The 19,115-nt window shown below is 35.2% G+C and overlaps 1 protein-coding gene across 1 annotated transcript in view; it reads left to right on the forward strand.

Annotated features, from left to right (window-relative positions):
- Window positions 1-19,115, forward strand: part of LOC124371893 (trafficking protein particle complex subunit 10-like) — a 78,915-nt gene that overhangs the window by 19,186 nt on the left and 40,614 nt on the right.

Raw genomic sequence — 19,115 nt, forward strand, 5'->3', positions numbered from 1 at the left:
CCCTGAAGATTATATTGCTATCCTAGGATACGATGTTTTGAAACGAAAAAAGGCTGTGATTGACCTTGAGAATAAGTCTCTGAGTATTGGAAACAAGATAGCATGCAGTTTCCATGAAAGAGAATCCCCTGTAACTCGAAGCAGGAGAAGTGGCATTGGCATTGTTCAATGTTCCCACGAAACAAGTTCAACAAACCTTAATCCACCAAAACAAATCCTGAAGGAAGAAATACCTGACATTTTAGCGTATAGTCGCACAAACATCAACGTGCCTGCCCGTTCAGAAATGCTTATTCAAGTAAAATTAAGCAAAAACAAAAAGGATCAAATGGAACAAATGGAAGGAAAAACAGTAATTACAGAACCAGCGTTAGTAAAAGTTCATGGCATCAATGTCGCTAGAAGCCTTTCAAAAGTGAATAAAGGAATGTGTTGGACCAAAATCATAAATATCACCTCTGAAAATTTAGTGATATACAAGAATACGCTGCTCTGCAAAATAGAAGAGCCACACAGTGAAGCAAATAAAGGAGCATGGAAACGAGTAAATCTAACACAAAATAGGACAGAGGAATTCAATGGAAAACTTGAAGAAAAATTAAAGCACCTCCCAACTGAAGACCAAAATAAATTAAAAAATGTTCTCCAACGCTACAAGCGTCTATTTAGCTTAGGAGGAATAGAGAATTTGGGGTGTACTTCTTTAGTTACTCACAAAATCAACACGAGCCAACATCCTCCGATCAATAAGAAACCTTACAGAGTGCCACAATCACAGAGAGGTACTCTACAAAATTTGATACAAGAACAATTAGATAAAGGTGTAATTGTACCCAGTACTTCCCCATGGTCAGCACCGGTAATCATTGTCCCCAAGAAAGCAGGCTCTGATGGTACCATCAGTTATCGTCTATGTGTAGACTATCGGGAACTCAATAAAATTACAGTTCCGGAAATATATCCCCTTCCAGATATACATGAAACTTTAGACATGTTAGGAGGCAGTCAGTACTTCTCGGCACTGGATCTGAATTCAGGTTTCTATCAGGTAAAAATGCACCCTGAAAGTCAAGAGAAGACGGCCTTCAGTACTCCTGATGGTCATTATGAATATACACGCATGCCAATGGGATTGATCAATTCTCCTTCTGTATTTCAACGATTGGTTGATACTACTCTCACAGGTCTGAAAGGAAAAGCATGTTTGCCCTACATGGATGATATCCTAATCTTCAGTTCGAGTATTGATCAGCACGCTAAAGATCTTAGTGAAGTTCTAGAGAGATTTCAAGGGTAAATTTGAGTATCCAGTTGAAGAAATGCCAAATAGCAAAGTCTGAAATTAACTTCCTAGGCCATGTTGTATCGAGAGATGGAATCAAACCATGTCAGAATAAGATTGAAGCTGTCAAAAATTTTCCAAGACCCAAGAATGAAAAGGAACTTCGTGGATTTATAGGACTATGTAGTTACTATAGGAGGCATGTACCGAAATTTGCCGACATCGCTAAACCTCTGACAAAATTAACCAAAAAAGACCAAAAGTTTGAGTGGAACGAAGAAGCGGAAACATCATTTGAAAAATTGAAGACCATCCTTGTAACTGAACCTTTATTAGTGTATCCAAATTTCTCCAAGGAATTCGTCTTAAGCACTGATGCAAGTAATGTTGCACTTGGCGCAGTATTAGGACAAGTGATTAATGGAATAGAACACCCTATCGCCTATGCGTCAAGACAGTTAAACTCTGCTGAGCAGAATTATACAGTAACAGAAAAAGAACTTTTAGCAGTTGTATGGGCAGTAAAGTATTTCCGATGCTACCTGTACGGACGATCATTCTCCTTGTATACTGATCACAGCGCAATCAGATGGCTGCTGTCGCTAAAAGATCCTTCGAGTAGACTCACTAGATGGGCACTGAAATTGGCTGAATATGACTACAAGGTATTCCATAAACCAGGGATAAAAAATCAAAACGCTGATTGTCTGAGCAGAATTGTGTGCAAGAATACTGTGGAAAGTCTACCTATATTGGATGTGGACAGCATTAAAGAAAATCAATGTAAGGATGAAGAGTGCCAGAGATTGAAAAAATACCCTCAGTTCAAAACAAGTCCACAAGGAGTCATCTATATAAAGAGGCAGGACAGACAACTGATAGTCGTTCCAAGACGGTTAAGAGAGAAGGTTATTCGTTTACACCATGATATCCCGACAGCAGGTCATGGAGGTATCAAGAAGACGATGTTAAGAATCCAAGAAAAGTTTTATTGGCCGAAAATGAAATTAGATGTTGTCTCCTTTATCAGAGCATGTGATCCATGCAATAAAAGAATGGATTACGGAAAAACTAAAGCACCTTTAGGTAAATTTCAAGAAAGTACAGAATTTGGATACCGGATTTCGTGTGACATTGTTGGCCCATTACCCCTAACAAGCTCCAAAAACAAATACATACTGACAGTTATAGATCATTTTACAAGGTACGGAGAGTTTATTGCATTGCCAGACCAAACTGCAGAAACAATAGCCCGAGCACTTGTGCAGAGAGTCATTACGAAGATGGGAGTACCCTGCGAATTAATTACTGATCAAGGCTCAAATTTCACATCCGAAATAATGAAAAGCATGTGTGCTCTACTAAGAATAAAGAAACTTCAAACCACCGCATATCATCCCATGAGCAATGGTAGAACAGAAAGAGTTTCATAGATCCATACCCAAGATGCTAAGTCATTATGTCAACCGAAATCAAACAGACTGGGACGAGCTCCTACCAATGGTAAATATGGCTTATAACTCTCAAGTGCATGATTCAACAGGATTTTCTCCTTTTGAGCTAGTCTTTGGAAGAGAGATGAAGACTCCCTTAGAAGATGATCTATTGATCACAGAAGAAGATGATGGTTACCCTGATTATGTCGAAGATCTTAAGATGAAGTTGAATGCCGTAAGGAATTTGTCTCAACAATGCCAAGACCATGCAAGAACCCAGCAAAAGAGACAATACGACAAGAATTCTAAGCTAAATAAATTTGAAGAGGGCCAACGAGTATACCTTCACGTGCCCCAAGTGAAAAAAGGAAGAGTGAAGAAGTTGTCTAGACCATGGAAAGGTCCATACACAATTGTCAAGGTTATATCAGATTTGAATGTCGTACTCCGAATTAAAAGGAAGAATGTAACTGTACATGTGAATCGAGTAAAACCTGTCACCGAGTTTAAGTTGCAAGAACAAGGAAGTAGCCAAAATGATCCAAAAGCTGCTCAGGTAGCAGAAGAAGAAGAACAGGAAGAAATCATTGAAGAGACCGAAGACCATGAAGAGGCATTCAATAGAGTAGCCGGACAAAATGAAGAACAAGACAGGAGAGAACCAAGCCCAGGAACCGCAGAAGAGCGACCAGGCCCTTTTAGATCCATAAGAGATAGAAGAAAACCGTGTAGATTCAAAGACTATGAAGTTTATTAAATAATAGGAATGTATATACATATTGTTATGACAGTGAACGTGTATTGCATCGTTTATTTAGTAGTTAAAAGTAAACGCAATGTATTGAATAATTATGTATTGTTTGTTATTTGAGGATGTTATATGATACACTAAAATATTCCTCGTTAGTATGTTATGCTTCTTGTCTGATGTGTAAGTAAAAGATGTTTTAGAGTACCACGTACAAAGTAGAATGCAATAGTTACTCCGAATTGAATGGGTTGTATGCGTGAGTATGAATGTTGTATGACTGTGAAACGAATGTTGATGAATGGGTATGCAAGGTGTGTGAATAAAAGCCAAATTAAAGGATCCAAACAATTCAAATGTGTGATTGAGTACACTATAAGGAAAGAAGTTATATCTACGCAGGTTAAGATAAGAAACATAAGATCAAGCTGTACGTAATAAAATAAATTCGAATAAGTCAGGATATTCATGAAGTAAACAATTATTAGGATCTAAATGATGATTTCAGGAATACTTGTACTCTTTGTCGAGACAGGAATGGCAGAGAATGAAATGACACAGGGAATCGTTTTCAAGAAACTTCATGACACAATTATTTCCGAGGATGAATGGAAGATTGTATTAGATTTTAATATGATAGAAATAAGAGACGAACTTGAGTCACTTAAGACATTGTGCACAGACTTAGTTTATTATACGAACACTAGTGTAAATGTGTGGGATGAGGACTTTGCTTTCGAATATAGTAGAATTAAGACCGGGATAGACCAGTATGAATCCGATGTAAGTGACTTATTTAGACTTCTACCTACAGAACGCTCCAAGCGAGGACTAGTTGATGCAGGAGGATATGCATTGAAATGGTTGTTTGGTGTGCCCACTAGCGAAGATATGGAACAAGTTAATAGTAAAGTTGAAGAGATAAAAAAGATTAGCGGATCACTGTTGAGTTCTAGAGAAAACCAAATCACCTTAATGAAAGACATGAATGAAAAGATGGTAACAAATACTAAAGCCATATCAGAGATAATGACTAAACTTACTCATTCAAATAGCATGTTAATCACTTCACTCCAAGGATTCGAACAAGAAAACATTATGCTACATCGTTTCATTAACAAAACATTTAAAATCCGTCAGTCTAGCACGTCATTTAGGTCAAACCATAGATGAAGCAAAGTTAAGAATTGTTGAGTTTAGGCAAGCTTTAGAATTAGTAAACACAGGTAGAATAAGCAGCAAATTACTACCACCCCATGAGTTTGTAAACATATTGCTTGACATAGGAAAAGTCATACCTCGTCATTTGAAACTAATTATACCAGTTAATGAAGAGGACGTATTTATGTATTACACCTTTTGCACTGCTCATGCTTTAGCCACCAAGACAGGAATTAGATTGATCGTAACTGTAACCTTTAAGTTCGCAAGACAGACGTCTTGAACTTTATAAAGTAGAAGTTATTCCATTGTACCAAACAAACCTTCAACATTGGTTAAAATGGAATGTACAAGTTGATTATTTGTTGATCTCCAAAGAGAGACAGTATTATGCACCTATCGATTTTAACACACTAAGTCAGTGTAGACTAAGTCATTTTTATTTGTGTCCTAACTCTATAAATGTATTGCATCATAGCGTTAATGATTGTATATTCGCTCTATTCATGGGATCTAACCTAGTCACAGAAAAATGTTCACGAACCTTAACCATAAATGTAACTTCACCTGTATGGATCCAAAACGGCAATGATTGGATCTATAGCCTAAAGGAACCATATAAAGTCATACTTAACTGTATGAGGAGTTCTGATGGAGAAAACTCAGTTATCTCTCCACCACATCTAGGTTATTTAGAATTAACTTTAAACAAGTCTGGAATATTAAAACAGGCTTCAAGTTGCGCTATCTTTGGTAAATATAATAAGTTATTCTCGAGGACTCAAGGAAATATAAAATATAAATTTGACATTAACCATTTGCACATCCCAAAGATTAACCTGTTGCTATCTCACGAAGAAAATCTAATCTTTAAAAACAGTAGCTTGTTATTTGAAACAATGCAAAAAGTCAAGGACAATCTTAAAGATAATCACATAGAACTAGACCTTAACAAGCTTTTAAATGATACACATGTTTTGTACCCTAGTATCAAAGAAAGTATAGAAACCCCACTGAACTATTTCTACATTATCATAGTTTCAATGTTTATTTTGTTCATTTTGAATAGTGTACTTTGCGTAGTTTTGTTTTGTCACAGGAAAATGCCAACCTGTGCGAGGATGTCCTCAGTTGCTGAGCGGCAAGCCCCAACCATTCGAGTAGAACATGGAACTCCGCTCGCAGAAATTATTCAGGAGTCTTCCTTTGTTCAATTCAATACACCAAGCCCGCCTTGAAGTACGGTATTGTGAAATTCATTGTAGTGCTGAACCAGTCAGGTCAGTGTTGCAAAGACTATATTTGTTATAAATATGTGGGGACTTGCCAAGCTCAAGAAATGTAATGTAGTTAGGAGGACATATATCTTAAGTGATTGTCAATGTCAAGTAGAATTAAATTGTAGATTATAAGAACTTACGCAGCCTAAAATACTATTTTGTCCTTTTAAGTTGTGAAAAAATGATGTAATGTAAAATGTTATCCTATACATTTTTTTTTGAAGTATTGTAAATGTTTGTTATATTCTGAGAATCTAAGATGTATCACCATGAAAATTCTGTATGATCCATCTTTCCTGAAAGGGAGAGTGATGTAGCGCGCACGCACACTACTATTTTAATATAGTAATTTTTAGATGGTATTTTAGTAATTACACAGTGTGTAAATTAACTGGACTAACCCAAGTCCCTTTAACCGCGTGATGTGAGGTGACTGGCCGTGCTGAGGAAATGCAAGGGTCAGCACTCGTCAGCACGGGTCGGCAGTCGAGTTGAGGGCTCGGAGGTAGGCGGAGGGATTGGCAATGTAGAGTGTGTGAAGTAAGTTTATTTTGGTGGAGTGAGATGCGAACACACCGGTACACATATAGTAGTTTGGGTGCGCCTACGAGTGTTTTAGTGCATTTTGAATATAGATTGGACTCAAACAAAGGAGAAACGTGAGTAATTATTTCAAGACCCTTCTCAACCACTATTCTAAATTTCCCTACGAGCTAGGGTGGTGGCAGCAAAACGCTATCCCTTTTATTAACCATGAGCCTCTCTGGCTAATATCGGAGGGCTTACACAAAACATGAAGTTACCAAAACAGTCACGCCACAATTTAAATTATTTTAAAATATAAATAAATAACAAATTAAAACAGGTATGTAACAAATAAACAAATAACAACAACAAGTAAAACACAGCCTCAGAAATTACAACAACAGAATTATATAAAATTGATAAATTTTCTAATATAGTTTGTATAAATAAAAAACCATGACATTAACATTTAAAATCTAATCATTAAATTAAATAGGTTATGTCTAGAAACTAACAGTTCCACAGTCAAAAAATTCTTTCAATGAATAAGATTAGATAAGAACAACCATCTTTCCCTTAGACAGTAGATAAGAGTGACTTGCCTAGGCTTATTGACATTGAACTTTGACAATAGACAATAGACAATAGACAAATTCTTTATTTACAAATTCTTTGAGAATTGTAACTCGTCAAAATTTGTTACAGATCATATAAATACAATTGCGTAGTTTACAAACAATGAATTTACAGGTAAATGTCCAGTTTGGTTGTTAGTTTTGCTCTCTGTTCAGGTATTCTTCTAACGAGTAGAATGGATTTTGCAGCAGCCACAGCTTCACCTCCTTCTTGAATTTTGCCGCACCATGTCCCTTCAGGTCTTCTGGCAGGTGGTTCCACAGTTTTAAACCCATGTAAGAGGGCTTCTCCTCAAATAGAGAAAGTCGATGCCCAGGAAGATGAAAATCTGTCGCTCGTCTTGTGTTGTAATGATGTGTGTTACATCCTCTGGGAAAACCTCTCTCGTGCACACAGGTTACTGCCTCCAGCACGTACAAGGATACAACCGTCAGAATTGAGAGGTTGATAAAAGCTGGTCGACAACTCTCTCTTGGCTGTAAGTCAGCAAGTGTTCTCACTGCTTTTTTCTGTGTTACCAGCACACGTTGGAGATTTCCTGCAGATGAATTACCCCAGACCAGGAGACCATAGCGAAGGTTCGATTCAAATAAAGCAAAGTAGGCTGTTTTTGCAGAGGGTACATCACTTATTGATTTTATTCTTTTAACAACATACAGTCCAGTACCTAATTTCCTGCACAGGTTGTCAATGTGCGTTGTCCATTTGAGATCTTCATCTATTGTCACTCCCAAGTACTTTGCCTCTGATGCTGCTTGGACGTTAGGCAGGTGCACAGTTTGTTCCTTTTTTGGGCCCAATATGAGTTGCTGGGTTTTAGCTTCATTAACTACCAGGTTATTAATATGGCAGTACTGTACCGCCATGTTCATTGCAGTGAATGACTCTATCTCCAGGTTTTCTGGGGTTCTATCGGCTAAAAGTAGAACGGTATCATCTGCATACATCAGAGTTGTAGCAAATTCATCTAAGTACTTAGGTAAATCGTTCGTAAATAGAGTAAAGAGTACAGGACCCAGAACTGATCCTTGGGGGACGGACGCCCCTTAGAACTGGAAGTGGACTGGATCTGATGTGTGCAATTTTATTGTTTTGAGTATGCCGGATTTCAACTACCTGTTCTCTATTGGTTAGGTAACTCCTGAACCACTCAGCTTCAGTGCCCCGTACTCCCATGGTATTTAGTTTGGTCAGCAGTTGTTCATGGTCAAGGGTGTCAAAGGCTTTGCTTAAATCTAAGAATATTGCTGTTGTTGTATTTTTAGCTTCTATTTGATCTATTACGTATTCAATAAAACTAATTAAAGCTGTCGATGTAGATTTATTTTTGGTGAAACCGTGCTGTTGATCAGTAAGCAGATTATTGTATGTCATGTAGTTTAGGAGACGATTAAGCACAATCTTTTCAATAACTTTAGAGGATGTTGAAATTTGCGAGATTGGGCGATAGTTTGATGCTTCAGACTGATCACCTTGTTTAAAAATAGGGATTACTTTAGATAGTTTTAGTTGATGTGGAAATCTACCAGATTGGAAGGACATGTTTATTAGAGTGGTTAAAGGGTAGGCTATTTCATGTTTACAAGCCTTCAACAACTTTGGTGAGATTTCGTCACTTCCTGCAGAGACTTTAGCTGGCAGTGAGTTGATCGTTTTGATGACTTCTTCAATTGTTGTGTCATAGAGATAAAAAGAGCGAGTGTCTAGCTGCTGAATAGGACTTGGAGTTCTGTTCTTTAGAGGGTTGTTAATTTCTTTTGCTGAGGATCGTTGATAGTTTTATTGTCAATTTTAAGTTCTTTCAGTCCTACAGACGATTTCTTGGTTCTTCTTTCATTATTTATAATATTCCAAAGGGCTTTAGTTTTATTTTCTGAACGTGCTATTCGGTCGACCGTTGACTGACGTCTGAGTTCTTTTTTCTTCAAGTCATAATTCTTTTTCTTAGTAGCAACTTCCTGCTTGTGTTCTAATGAGCCCATAAGAAGATAACGCTCATTGGCACCTAAGAATTCTTGCCTCAAAGTGTGCAGTTCAGGGTCCCATAGTTTTTCTTTGCCTTTGCATTGCTTATATTTTTTATAAGGACATGTTTGGTTTAGTGCTGATGTAACAATGTTAGAGAAATTTTTATAAGCGATTTCAGTGTCATTACAGTTGATGACTCTTTCCCAGGTTTCATTAGACAATGCCAGTTTAAAATTGTGGATATTGTCATCATTAAAATTTCTCTTTTGTCCTTTAATATTACCAGTATCTTCTGTAAAAACATTGAGCGTGCAAATTTGGGCTGTGTGGTCAGAAATCCCAGAATTTAAGATCTTAATTGACACGTCATCCCCTTTTTGATTAGTACATACACAGTCAATTGATGTTTGTGACTGTGGTGTTATTCTAGTTGGAGGAAGAGGGATTCTTGTCATGTTGTAGCTAAAAAGTGTCTCATCAAATAGCACTTGGTCATGTTCGAGTTTAAGGCAGTCGATGTTAATGTCACCTATTAAAACAATTGGGCTCTTCCAGGTTGGCACCGTGTCTAACACTGAAGCAATCACACCCATGCTCTCAGTTAGTGAGCTCTGAGGAGGACGGTAGATGCCCATTATATAGACATATTGGTTTAAAGTTTTCACTCGCACCATGGCTATCTCGCACACAAGTTCAATACTGAAATTCTGCACTTGTACCATTTCCACCTGATCGCTTAGAGATGCTTTACAATAAATTGCAACACCTCCCTTCAAATGATTTTGTCGACTATATTCTGCTATCAAACAGAAATCTTCAAGTCGAGTGTTACTTATGTGATCTTGAGTCAGTCCATGTTCTGTTAGTACAATTAAGTGTGGCTTCACTATTTGGAGAAAATGGTTTAAACGGTCAATTTTATTACTAATTCTATCTACATTCTGATGAAGGACTGTTAAATCAATCAATCAATCAATCAATCAATCAATCTTTATTTGCCTTTTTACATATGACATGCATTGACAAAGTCAGTAATATTGTCTAGATGACATGGTCAGAAACAAGCAATAAAACCAAACTATTCAGTTTTTAAAATATCATTACAGTTTAAAATTATTATTCTTTGAATATCAATATCATAATGAAAGACAATAGTTTAACAAAAGGAGATTTTAAAATAATTGAACAACAAAAGAATTTATAAAAGTTTAACAGATATTAAATTAAAAAATATTTTAACTGATTGCACGTGAATTACTACAATACTAGCACAACAATTTGAAATCTTAGGATAACAGGTTACAATATAAAATTCTACAGATGAAATTTACAGTACTGAATAAAAAAAAGGACAGTTTCTAGATTAAAATTGAACAATTTACTGAAATCTCATTGTTGTTTACAAATATATGTTTTCAATTGTAGTATAACAGATTTAGCGAGCTGTACAGTGGATCCTGTATACATTATTAACAAACTAAAATTTAATATCCTTGTAGTTAAAAAACTCTGATAGGGTATAGAAAGGATTGTTCAAAAGCCAATGGTACAGTTTGTTTTGAAATATTTTTGTGGGATACTTATCTGCCAAATGTTTTACTTTGTTGAAGATTCTTTGAGAAATTATAATGTGGCTGTTTTGAGATTTCGCTAATCTAACATGATCTATGGCAATATTAGTTCTATTTCTAGTATAGTAGCTGTGTATATCACTTCTTAGAGTGAGAGTTTGAAAATTTTTGAGTAAATAGGTAACTAAATCAAAGATGTAGAGATTTATCACAGTTTGTAATTTAAGTTCAATGAACAGAGGCTTGCAGTGGTCCAGAGAATGGGCCCTCGCTATCACTCGCACAGCTTTCTTTTGCAGAATTAGAATGTCTTCAATCTTACTGCTGTTTCCCCAGATTATTAATCCGTATCTTAAAACTGATTGAAAAAATGCGTAATAAGCTGATTTTACGTAGTTTTTAGGCACACACGACAATAATCGCCTGAGTAGAAAAATTACCCTAGACAACCTTTTGGATATGTACTCAATATGGGAATTCCAAGTCAAAGTACTATCGATATAGATACCCAAAAATTTTACAGTAGTAAAAAAAAGCATTTATTGTATCATCTGATGGTGTTTGTTTTAAGCTGAATATAATATTCTGAGTCTTGGCTTCATTGAGCACTAATCCATTGGACCTAAACCACAATGAGGCCTCTTGTACAGTCTCTCTAACAAGATCTTGTAATTCATCGAGATTAGAGTTTATGTTAATAAAAGTTGTGTCATCTGCATATAATAAAGATTTGGCCTTGATATTTTTTGGTAAATCATTTATTTGTAATAAGAACAACAGAGGACCCAAAACCGATCCTTGGGGCACTCCAGTAGAAACTTTAGCCTCATCTGACCAGTTTCCATCAACACATACCTTTTGCCTTCGGTTTGATAGATATGACTGAAAAAACTTAGAGGGAGTTCCTGTTACACCATAATAATTTAGTTTAAGGACTAGTTTGTTGTGGTCCACACAGTCAAAAGCCCTGCTCAGGTCGCACAAGGTGGCCTGAGCAAAGGCCTTGTCCTCAAAGGCACTCACAACTTCTCTAATTAGTGCATCTATTGCATCTATGGTGCATTTACCCTTTCTAAAACCAAATTGTGATACATCAAGGTAATAATTTTTTTCTAAATATGCTAATAATTGATCATGAACTAATATTTCTATGATTTTTGATAATGTGGGTACAACTGATATTGGTCGATAACTCTCCGGTAGATTTTTAGGGCCTTTCTTGTATATTGGACAAATTCTGGAAAGTTTGAGCTCTTCTGGAAAATAACCATCATTCAGGCATTTATTAATGCCTAAAGTTAAAGGAGTTAGTATTGTATGATAGATATTTTTTATCATATTGTTGGACATATTGAAAATGTCTTTACTGTCAGAGTTTTTTAGTCTCTTGATAGCTTTAGAAGTGTCATCAACAGAAACTTGTGTAAAGTAAAAGTTATTACTTTCTATTTGATAGTTACAAATTAGGGTCAAACTGTCTGTGTTGGGATGGTTAATGTTATTTTACGGTCTGCTCAACCGAGTCAATGAAAAATTTATTAAAACAGTCTGGTGTGATATCTAATTTAGTTTGAGTTGATGTGTTAGTAGTATTATCTTTTATAAGATTCCAAGCAGCTTTACATTTATTTTTGCTATTTTCAATTTTTGTTGTATTGTAGTATAACTTGGCATTTTCAATAGATTTTATGTAGCATCTTTTGAGGTCAGTATAGTTTGCATATAACCTATCACTGCTTGAATTTTTTACAAGTTTGTTTAGAAACAGAAGCCTTTCTTTCATGTGAACCAATTCTTTTGTATACCATTTTTTATTAAATGTTATGTTTTTCATGGTCTTACATTTTTTCAAAGTTGAGAAATAAGCAATTTTATTAACAAGAACACTTAAAAAGTGTTGAAACCAATCTTGGGTACTTGCTACATTTTCAGAGTTCATTAAAGCACTCCAGTCATGTGATATCAAACTTTCAGCTAAATTGTTTGTTGCTGATTTTTGGAAACTAATTGTAAAAGAGTTCATGTGCTCCAGTGTTTTGTCATGATATTCAGATTCATTACAGTTAGGATTCATATTGCATGTCATGTTCAAAATAACCCCGTTATGATCTGAGAAAGGAAAATCAAATATTTTGGATTCCAAAACTTGCCCTGGACAGTTAACAAATATATTGTCAAGACAACGGTCACCTCTCGTAGGAGCATTGTTGATGTAAAAGTAGTTGAATTGTCTCAAAACATTAAGAAAAATTCTTGTAGTTTTATTGTTTGATGTTACATCAAAGCTAGCATTAATGTCCCCCCCAATTACTATTGAATGGCCGTGATATGATGAGATGAAAGATAAAAATTCTTCTAACAGTTCTAAGAAAATATATGGATTTCCTGCAGGAGAATGATAGATTGATGCTGTAACAACTTTAAGAGAATCAATAACCACTGCAGACACCTCAAAGTTTAATTCAGAGCAAAATTTACTAACATCAATATTTTTTGAACCAAAAGCCTTATTAATAAACACAAGAGTTCCTCCCCTGATATTATCTTTTCTGCAAAAGTCAGCTGGACAATAAAAGTTTTTCGGGCAGAATAAAGAGGGAGCACCTTCATCTAGCCAATGCTCAGATAGACCAATAATTGATATTTTATTTTTTTCATTATCTGGGAGAAAGCTTTCTAGAATATGCACTTTATTTTGGAATCCCTGTATATTTAAGAACAAAAGATTAATACTTTTTGGATGATTAGTTTTTTAGGTTTGTAGAACTACTTACTATATTACTATTATTTATTATCACTAAGTCTTCTTTATTGTTTGGGTTGGAATCAAGTTTTTTTGTTTGGAACTGAGAGTGGGAGATTGAGATTTCGAAAAAGGGGTCAACTGAAGAAGGATGTCATGTGTAGTTGTGGAACTGTTGGTGGGAGATGAGAGAGGTAGAGTTGTAGAGACAGGAATATTTTCAGAACAATTCCCAGAGTTATTTACACTTAGAGTCTCTAAGGTAGCTGGAGTCAAAGGGGGAAGACAGCGATCTGTTTGTAGATATTTCGCTTTATTAACTTCTTCTTGCAGTTTTTCAACAACATTTGGTCTATCCTGATGGTCTGGTTTTTTCTTAGAAGCGACTGCTGAAACGATCATTTCTGCTAGCCACTTCTTTCCTCTGTAGTTGAAATGTAGGCCTTGGTGTGTGTGCAAATGTCTCTCGGCTTTGCTTGCCTCCAACAATGTGACATTGTTATACTTTTCACTCAGTTCTAGTAGGCGCTGGTTTGTTTTTTTTAACTTCATGGTTGACACATGACCAGTTCGCTAAGTCGTATCTGTTTGGCACATCAACTAGAAAAATATTTGTTTGCTTGACCTTGTCCAGTGTTGCAGAAATACCATCAATAACTTCATCGGCCTCATTTCTAGCCACATCATTCGTTCCACAGAGTATCACCAGGCTGTCTTGCTCACTGAGGTTTGCTTCTTCAATATTTTTGTTGACTAGAATTTGTTTTGTTCGCCCACCTGGCCTGACAAAACCGACTGCATCATATGTTTTTTGAGATTTATTTAAATGCCAAGCTAAATCTCTCCCATGGCTGTCTGCACAGATAAGCATTTTTCTAGTTATAGGTTTTGTGCAGTCTTCTGCAGAAGTCACTATTCTTAAATCTTCAGATTGTTCTTCCTCGTCAACATTTAAAACCTCATAACAGTTGTTTGAAAAAATTGAATTCAAGTTTTTATTTATCTTAACAGCAGATGATTGAATACAGCAAGTTTTTCTACCTTTAACAGCCAAAGTAAAAGATGCATCCTTATTTGTATTAGAGTTCAACACCATGTTATCTGTTCTACTAGTGCTGACTGGTGTGGATTGTAAGTTGGGAAAACTATGTTGCAAATTAACTGCATTAGGTCTCAATACATCACTGACTCTTTTAGGATTTTTAGTTTGATTATTCAAGTTGAGTTGCCTTTCCAGTAAAATTATTGTTTCTTCCTTCTTTAATATTATATTTTCCAGTTGAATGTTATGGTTCCTTAGTTGCTTTATTACTGTATTTGCTTCGTTTAAGTCTTCATTTAGTGCTTTAATTATTGCTTGTTGTGAGTCGAGCTCCTGAGTTACATCATTATTTATTTCAATTATTTCATCTTCCAGGCCCAAAGTAACATCAATAGACATGCACTTATGGCAAATCCACTTTTTGTTAGATTTTTCTAAATTTTTAAATTCTTCCAAAGAGAGAGAAGTGCACTTACAATGATACCACAGCGAGCATATTCCCTTACATAAAATACCATGACTGGTTTTACCAACATTTCTATTACACTGTCCACAAGGATATTTTGGTGTTTTATTTTTCATTTTTATTTGTTTAAGTAGAAGAAAAATATCTTCAGAATTCAGTAGTAAATTTATATAAAATAATAAATAGATAATATGAATATTTTTCTATAAAATAGCTGTATGACAATTTTTTTTTTTTTTTGTACTAGCAAAAAGTAAAGTTCAGTTAGATGAATTTGATCCTGGAACCTCTGTCTTGATAATCCAATACCTTAGCAACTGAGCTATTCTAGTCTGATAACAACATGATATCAGTAGATATCTGTCTATTGTACATAAACTTCACAAAACAAGAAAAAACAAGAACTTCCTGGCAGATACTGTATATTTCAGACAATCTTAATTATTACTCTTCTAGAATGTTATATTATACTAATGTTACTTTTATACAAATTTCAGATACTGAATTTAAAAATATAACCAACAATGTGATCAAGAGTAGTTTGATGGATTAATTACTGGTACTTGTTAATCTAACCAGTCCCTAGATGTCATGAAAAGTAGTGCAAAAACACTATAGAAATGCACAAAACTGTCTATCAATATCAATTAAATAGTTTATGATCTAATGATGATTAAATGATGTATACGGTCTTTTTGAGAAGGGATTTCAATCAAAGGACTGGTTATGATTTTAATTTGCTGTTTGTCATGTTGCTGTGGCATAAAAAATTGTGTGGTTGGTGGACTTCAGCCTGCACAGGAGATCGAGGATGAAAGATAGGCAGTGAGTTATTTTTCTCTGTCAAGCAGTTGTAATGCTTGATCATGTGGTCCTTGAAAAACACGATGTTTTTGGCAAAAAACTCCTCACATGTCTCATCCTTGGCTCGTGGCTTTGAGTTAAGAGGCGGGCTTTTGGTCAGTTTGAGGACAGTATCCGAGCAAACCACTGACGTATTTTCTATTTGCTCTGTTAGCTTGGAGTTAGATATCTGTGTTGCAGGAGCTACAACTTGATTTTGATTACTTGACCTATTTTTAGCCATTTGTAGGGATACACTAAAATGGGTCTTTGTTTTTCTTTTATTTCTGTTAGAGTGTATGCGTGCCTGTGGCCAGTCTTGAATTTTGTTGGCATAACTCTGAAACTGGTTCTGTAGTGCTTTCACTGAGTTTTCCGTTTGCTCTTGGCGGCTTTTCAGGCTTATCATATCCTGAATAAGAGTAAGGTTGTTTGATTTTCCAGAATTTTGTACCAGTAACTGTGGTTGTATGTTTTCTGTTTGAGTTTCCGAGGTTTTATAAATTTTGATTTCCTTATCTGAGTCAAGATTCTCTTGATGAGACCGTTTAAGATTTTTTAAGGTTGTATGTAATTGTTTTATTTCTTTCTCATAGTTTAAAATTGCCAATTCTTTTTCCCTATCCTGTTCTTCGAAAGCTTGTATAAGATTGGTGTGTGATTCTTTTTCTCTACAAAATTGAAGTTCAGCTTCCTGTAAAGATTCAGCTAACCTGGAATTTCTGTTTTCTAGGGTTTGAATCTGACTTTCAAGTTCTTCAATGTTGGCCTCATATTTTATTTTCTCAAGCTCAAAAGTGACCCTCATATGCTGAGTTAGTTGAGAATTCTTCTGTGTCATATCATACAATTCTCTTTTAAGATTTCTATTTTCAGCTAACAAAGCATTTCCAGCTTCAGCAGTTAGTGTGAGGGATGTTTCCAAGTCGTCAGGATCTTGAAGATTTTTAATCTTATCATGAACTTCCTCTATCTCATTATGAAGTTCAATTTGACTAGTCAATGGCAGAGATTCGACTTTGGAGGTGTTTGTTGAAGAGTCTTTTTTACAGGTGACGCATTTCCAGTGATTTATTTCAGTACAAGTTATTTTTTTCAGAGCTTTTTCGCTGATACTTTGGCAGCCAGCATGGTACCGTAGCTGACAAGGACCATTGCATTTTAACCCAGAGTATCTCACACCAACTGAACATTTGCCACAGGGATATTTTGTGGGCATTCTGAAATGTCAAAAAGAAAAGGTTAAGGTGTCAAACTAAATCAATTCTTTAAAGTGTGGCTACTTCTTTATGTCGAGAACTTAAAATTCAGATGTATGGATAAATCAGTTTTTTAAAGTTTGGCTGTTTCTTTATGTCAAAAATCTTAAAATTCAGATGTGGATAAATCAGTTTTTAAAAGTTTGGCTGATTCTTTATGTCAAAAATCTTAAAATTCAGATGTGGATAAATCAGTTTTTAAAAGTTTGGCTGTTTCTTTATGTCAAAAATCTTGAGGTTCAATTGTGAGGATAAATCAGTTTTTAAAAGGTTGGCTGTTTCTTTATGTCAACGAAGTCCAGGTCTAAAATATACAATATAATTTAGGTTGATTTGAGGTAGTCAACAAACCATGTCGAAATGTAACATACTGTGAGCCAGTAAATTACTTAGTGTAGTTTGTCAGTACAGCTGCGTCTGAGGTCAGAGGTTGCAGTGTCAGCAGGTGGCGGGCAATGCTCCCGTCTGTGTGGCACACTTGCACTGTCTACCTGGCTGCCAGCCGTATTATTCAATTGGAATGTAATACGTGACTGTCAGGTGTTGACGTCATATGAGTGATGTCATATGGTTGACTAAATAAGGTTATGTGCTTATACTCTATATTTCAGTTATGCTTGAAGTTAGTTTAGCTTAGTTGTAAATATAACTTTATTTTGTAAAAAGAGCTTTTCATAAGCTGTGATATCTAGATGTGATGTGGCTGTAATATATCAGCCAGCTCGTTGTCCAGGTGTTTGTGGCATCACTATCCAGAACAGCTGTGTGAGTGTCAGTAAAATGAAAAATGATCTTGAGTCTTGAATCAGGATGTGTCAAATCATATGTAAAATGACTTACAGTACTCCAGGTAAGGTGTTGATAAGAGGCAATTTGTTGATTTTACCTAAAACCTTCACTATTTTACTGTTTCCTGGGACCACTTTCACTATCAGTATTGGCAGGTAGCCATTTTGTTTTGTATACAAAATTTTTTATCTGTTGATAATTGATACATCTGTGCTCTCTGATTACAAAGATTGCTTATCTGCACCTCTATTTCCTTTATTTTCACTGCATTATCAGTGTTTTTATTCTTGGACCATTTGAGTATTTTTTTGTCTATCTATCTGACTGATTATACAAATACCTGGAACTTTGTAGACTCTTGGAGCAATTGGAAATTCTTTAAATATAATTAAATATTAATAAAAACACTACTTTTCCAAATTGTTTATTATTTCGGGCGAGGCCTTTCAAAACCAAAGGTTTCATCTTCAGGCTGAAGATGAAACCTTTGGTTTTGAAAGGCCTCGCCCGAAATAATAAACAATTTGGAAAAGTAGTGTTTTTATTAATATTTAATTATACCTGGAACTTTGATTAGTATAGACAGCTACAGCACAACATAACAGTGTATTATCAGAGTATAGAACCCCAAAGATTGAACCTCATCTTTATTCAATAAAATAGTGATTAGATTAATTTTTAAACTAAATTACAGAGGCTTTTGCAGAGAAATTGTTAACAGACATAAAATACTACCGTAACTATTTCTTCATTATACATTTTAGTAACTATAAAGTTTGCTGGCTACATATTAAGACAATCTTCACTGTTACTTGTCGGCAGATGGAAATTACAATTCTGTGGTCACCTTTGTGCCTTCCAAATCGTAATGATTTTGAATTAAGTTATTCTCTCTGTGATTTTTTTCACCTCTTCAAATCTTTTCTTTAAACTAATTATAGTATTTACACTAAATGAATTTCAACACCGTATTATCTAAATACGGTTTTTTGGCATGCGCACACCCATGTGTATGTGTTTGATGTAATATGATAATTAATCATGAGATTCAATCCGTCCAAAATCTCCAGGGAAGCAACTCGAGCCTACGCACAGGCTTTTCTGCCTATGTAGACTTATTTCTAAGGCCACTTTAAATTTATGTGTATAATATTTGTTATGTAAATATTTAACTAGTATAGTAATAATGTAATTTAAATTTGATAGTAAATTAATGTCCAATCAGTTACATCATTTAATTCCATCAAACGTATAGTAACTAGATTTATAATTACTTATTGTGGATTTGTTGCTACATTTTATTTACGTTTTTCTTAAGAAGTTCTATCTTATTTTAAATACTGCACGTATGTAAATATTTTTGGAA

The sequence above is a fragment of the Homalodisca vitripennis genome, unplaced genomic scaffold (genome assembly GCF_021130785.1).
Source record: "Homalodisca vitripennis isolate AUS2020 unplaced genomic scaffold, UT_GWSS_2.1 ScUCBcl_2207;HRSCAF=6729, whole genome shotgun sequence".
NCBI lineage: Eukaryota > Metazoa > Arthropoda > Insecta > Hemiptera > Cicadellidae > Homalodisca > Homalodisca vitripennis.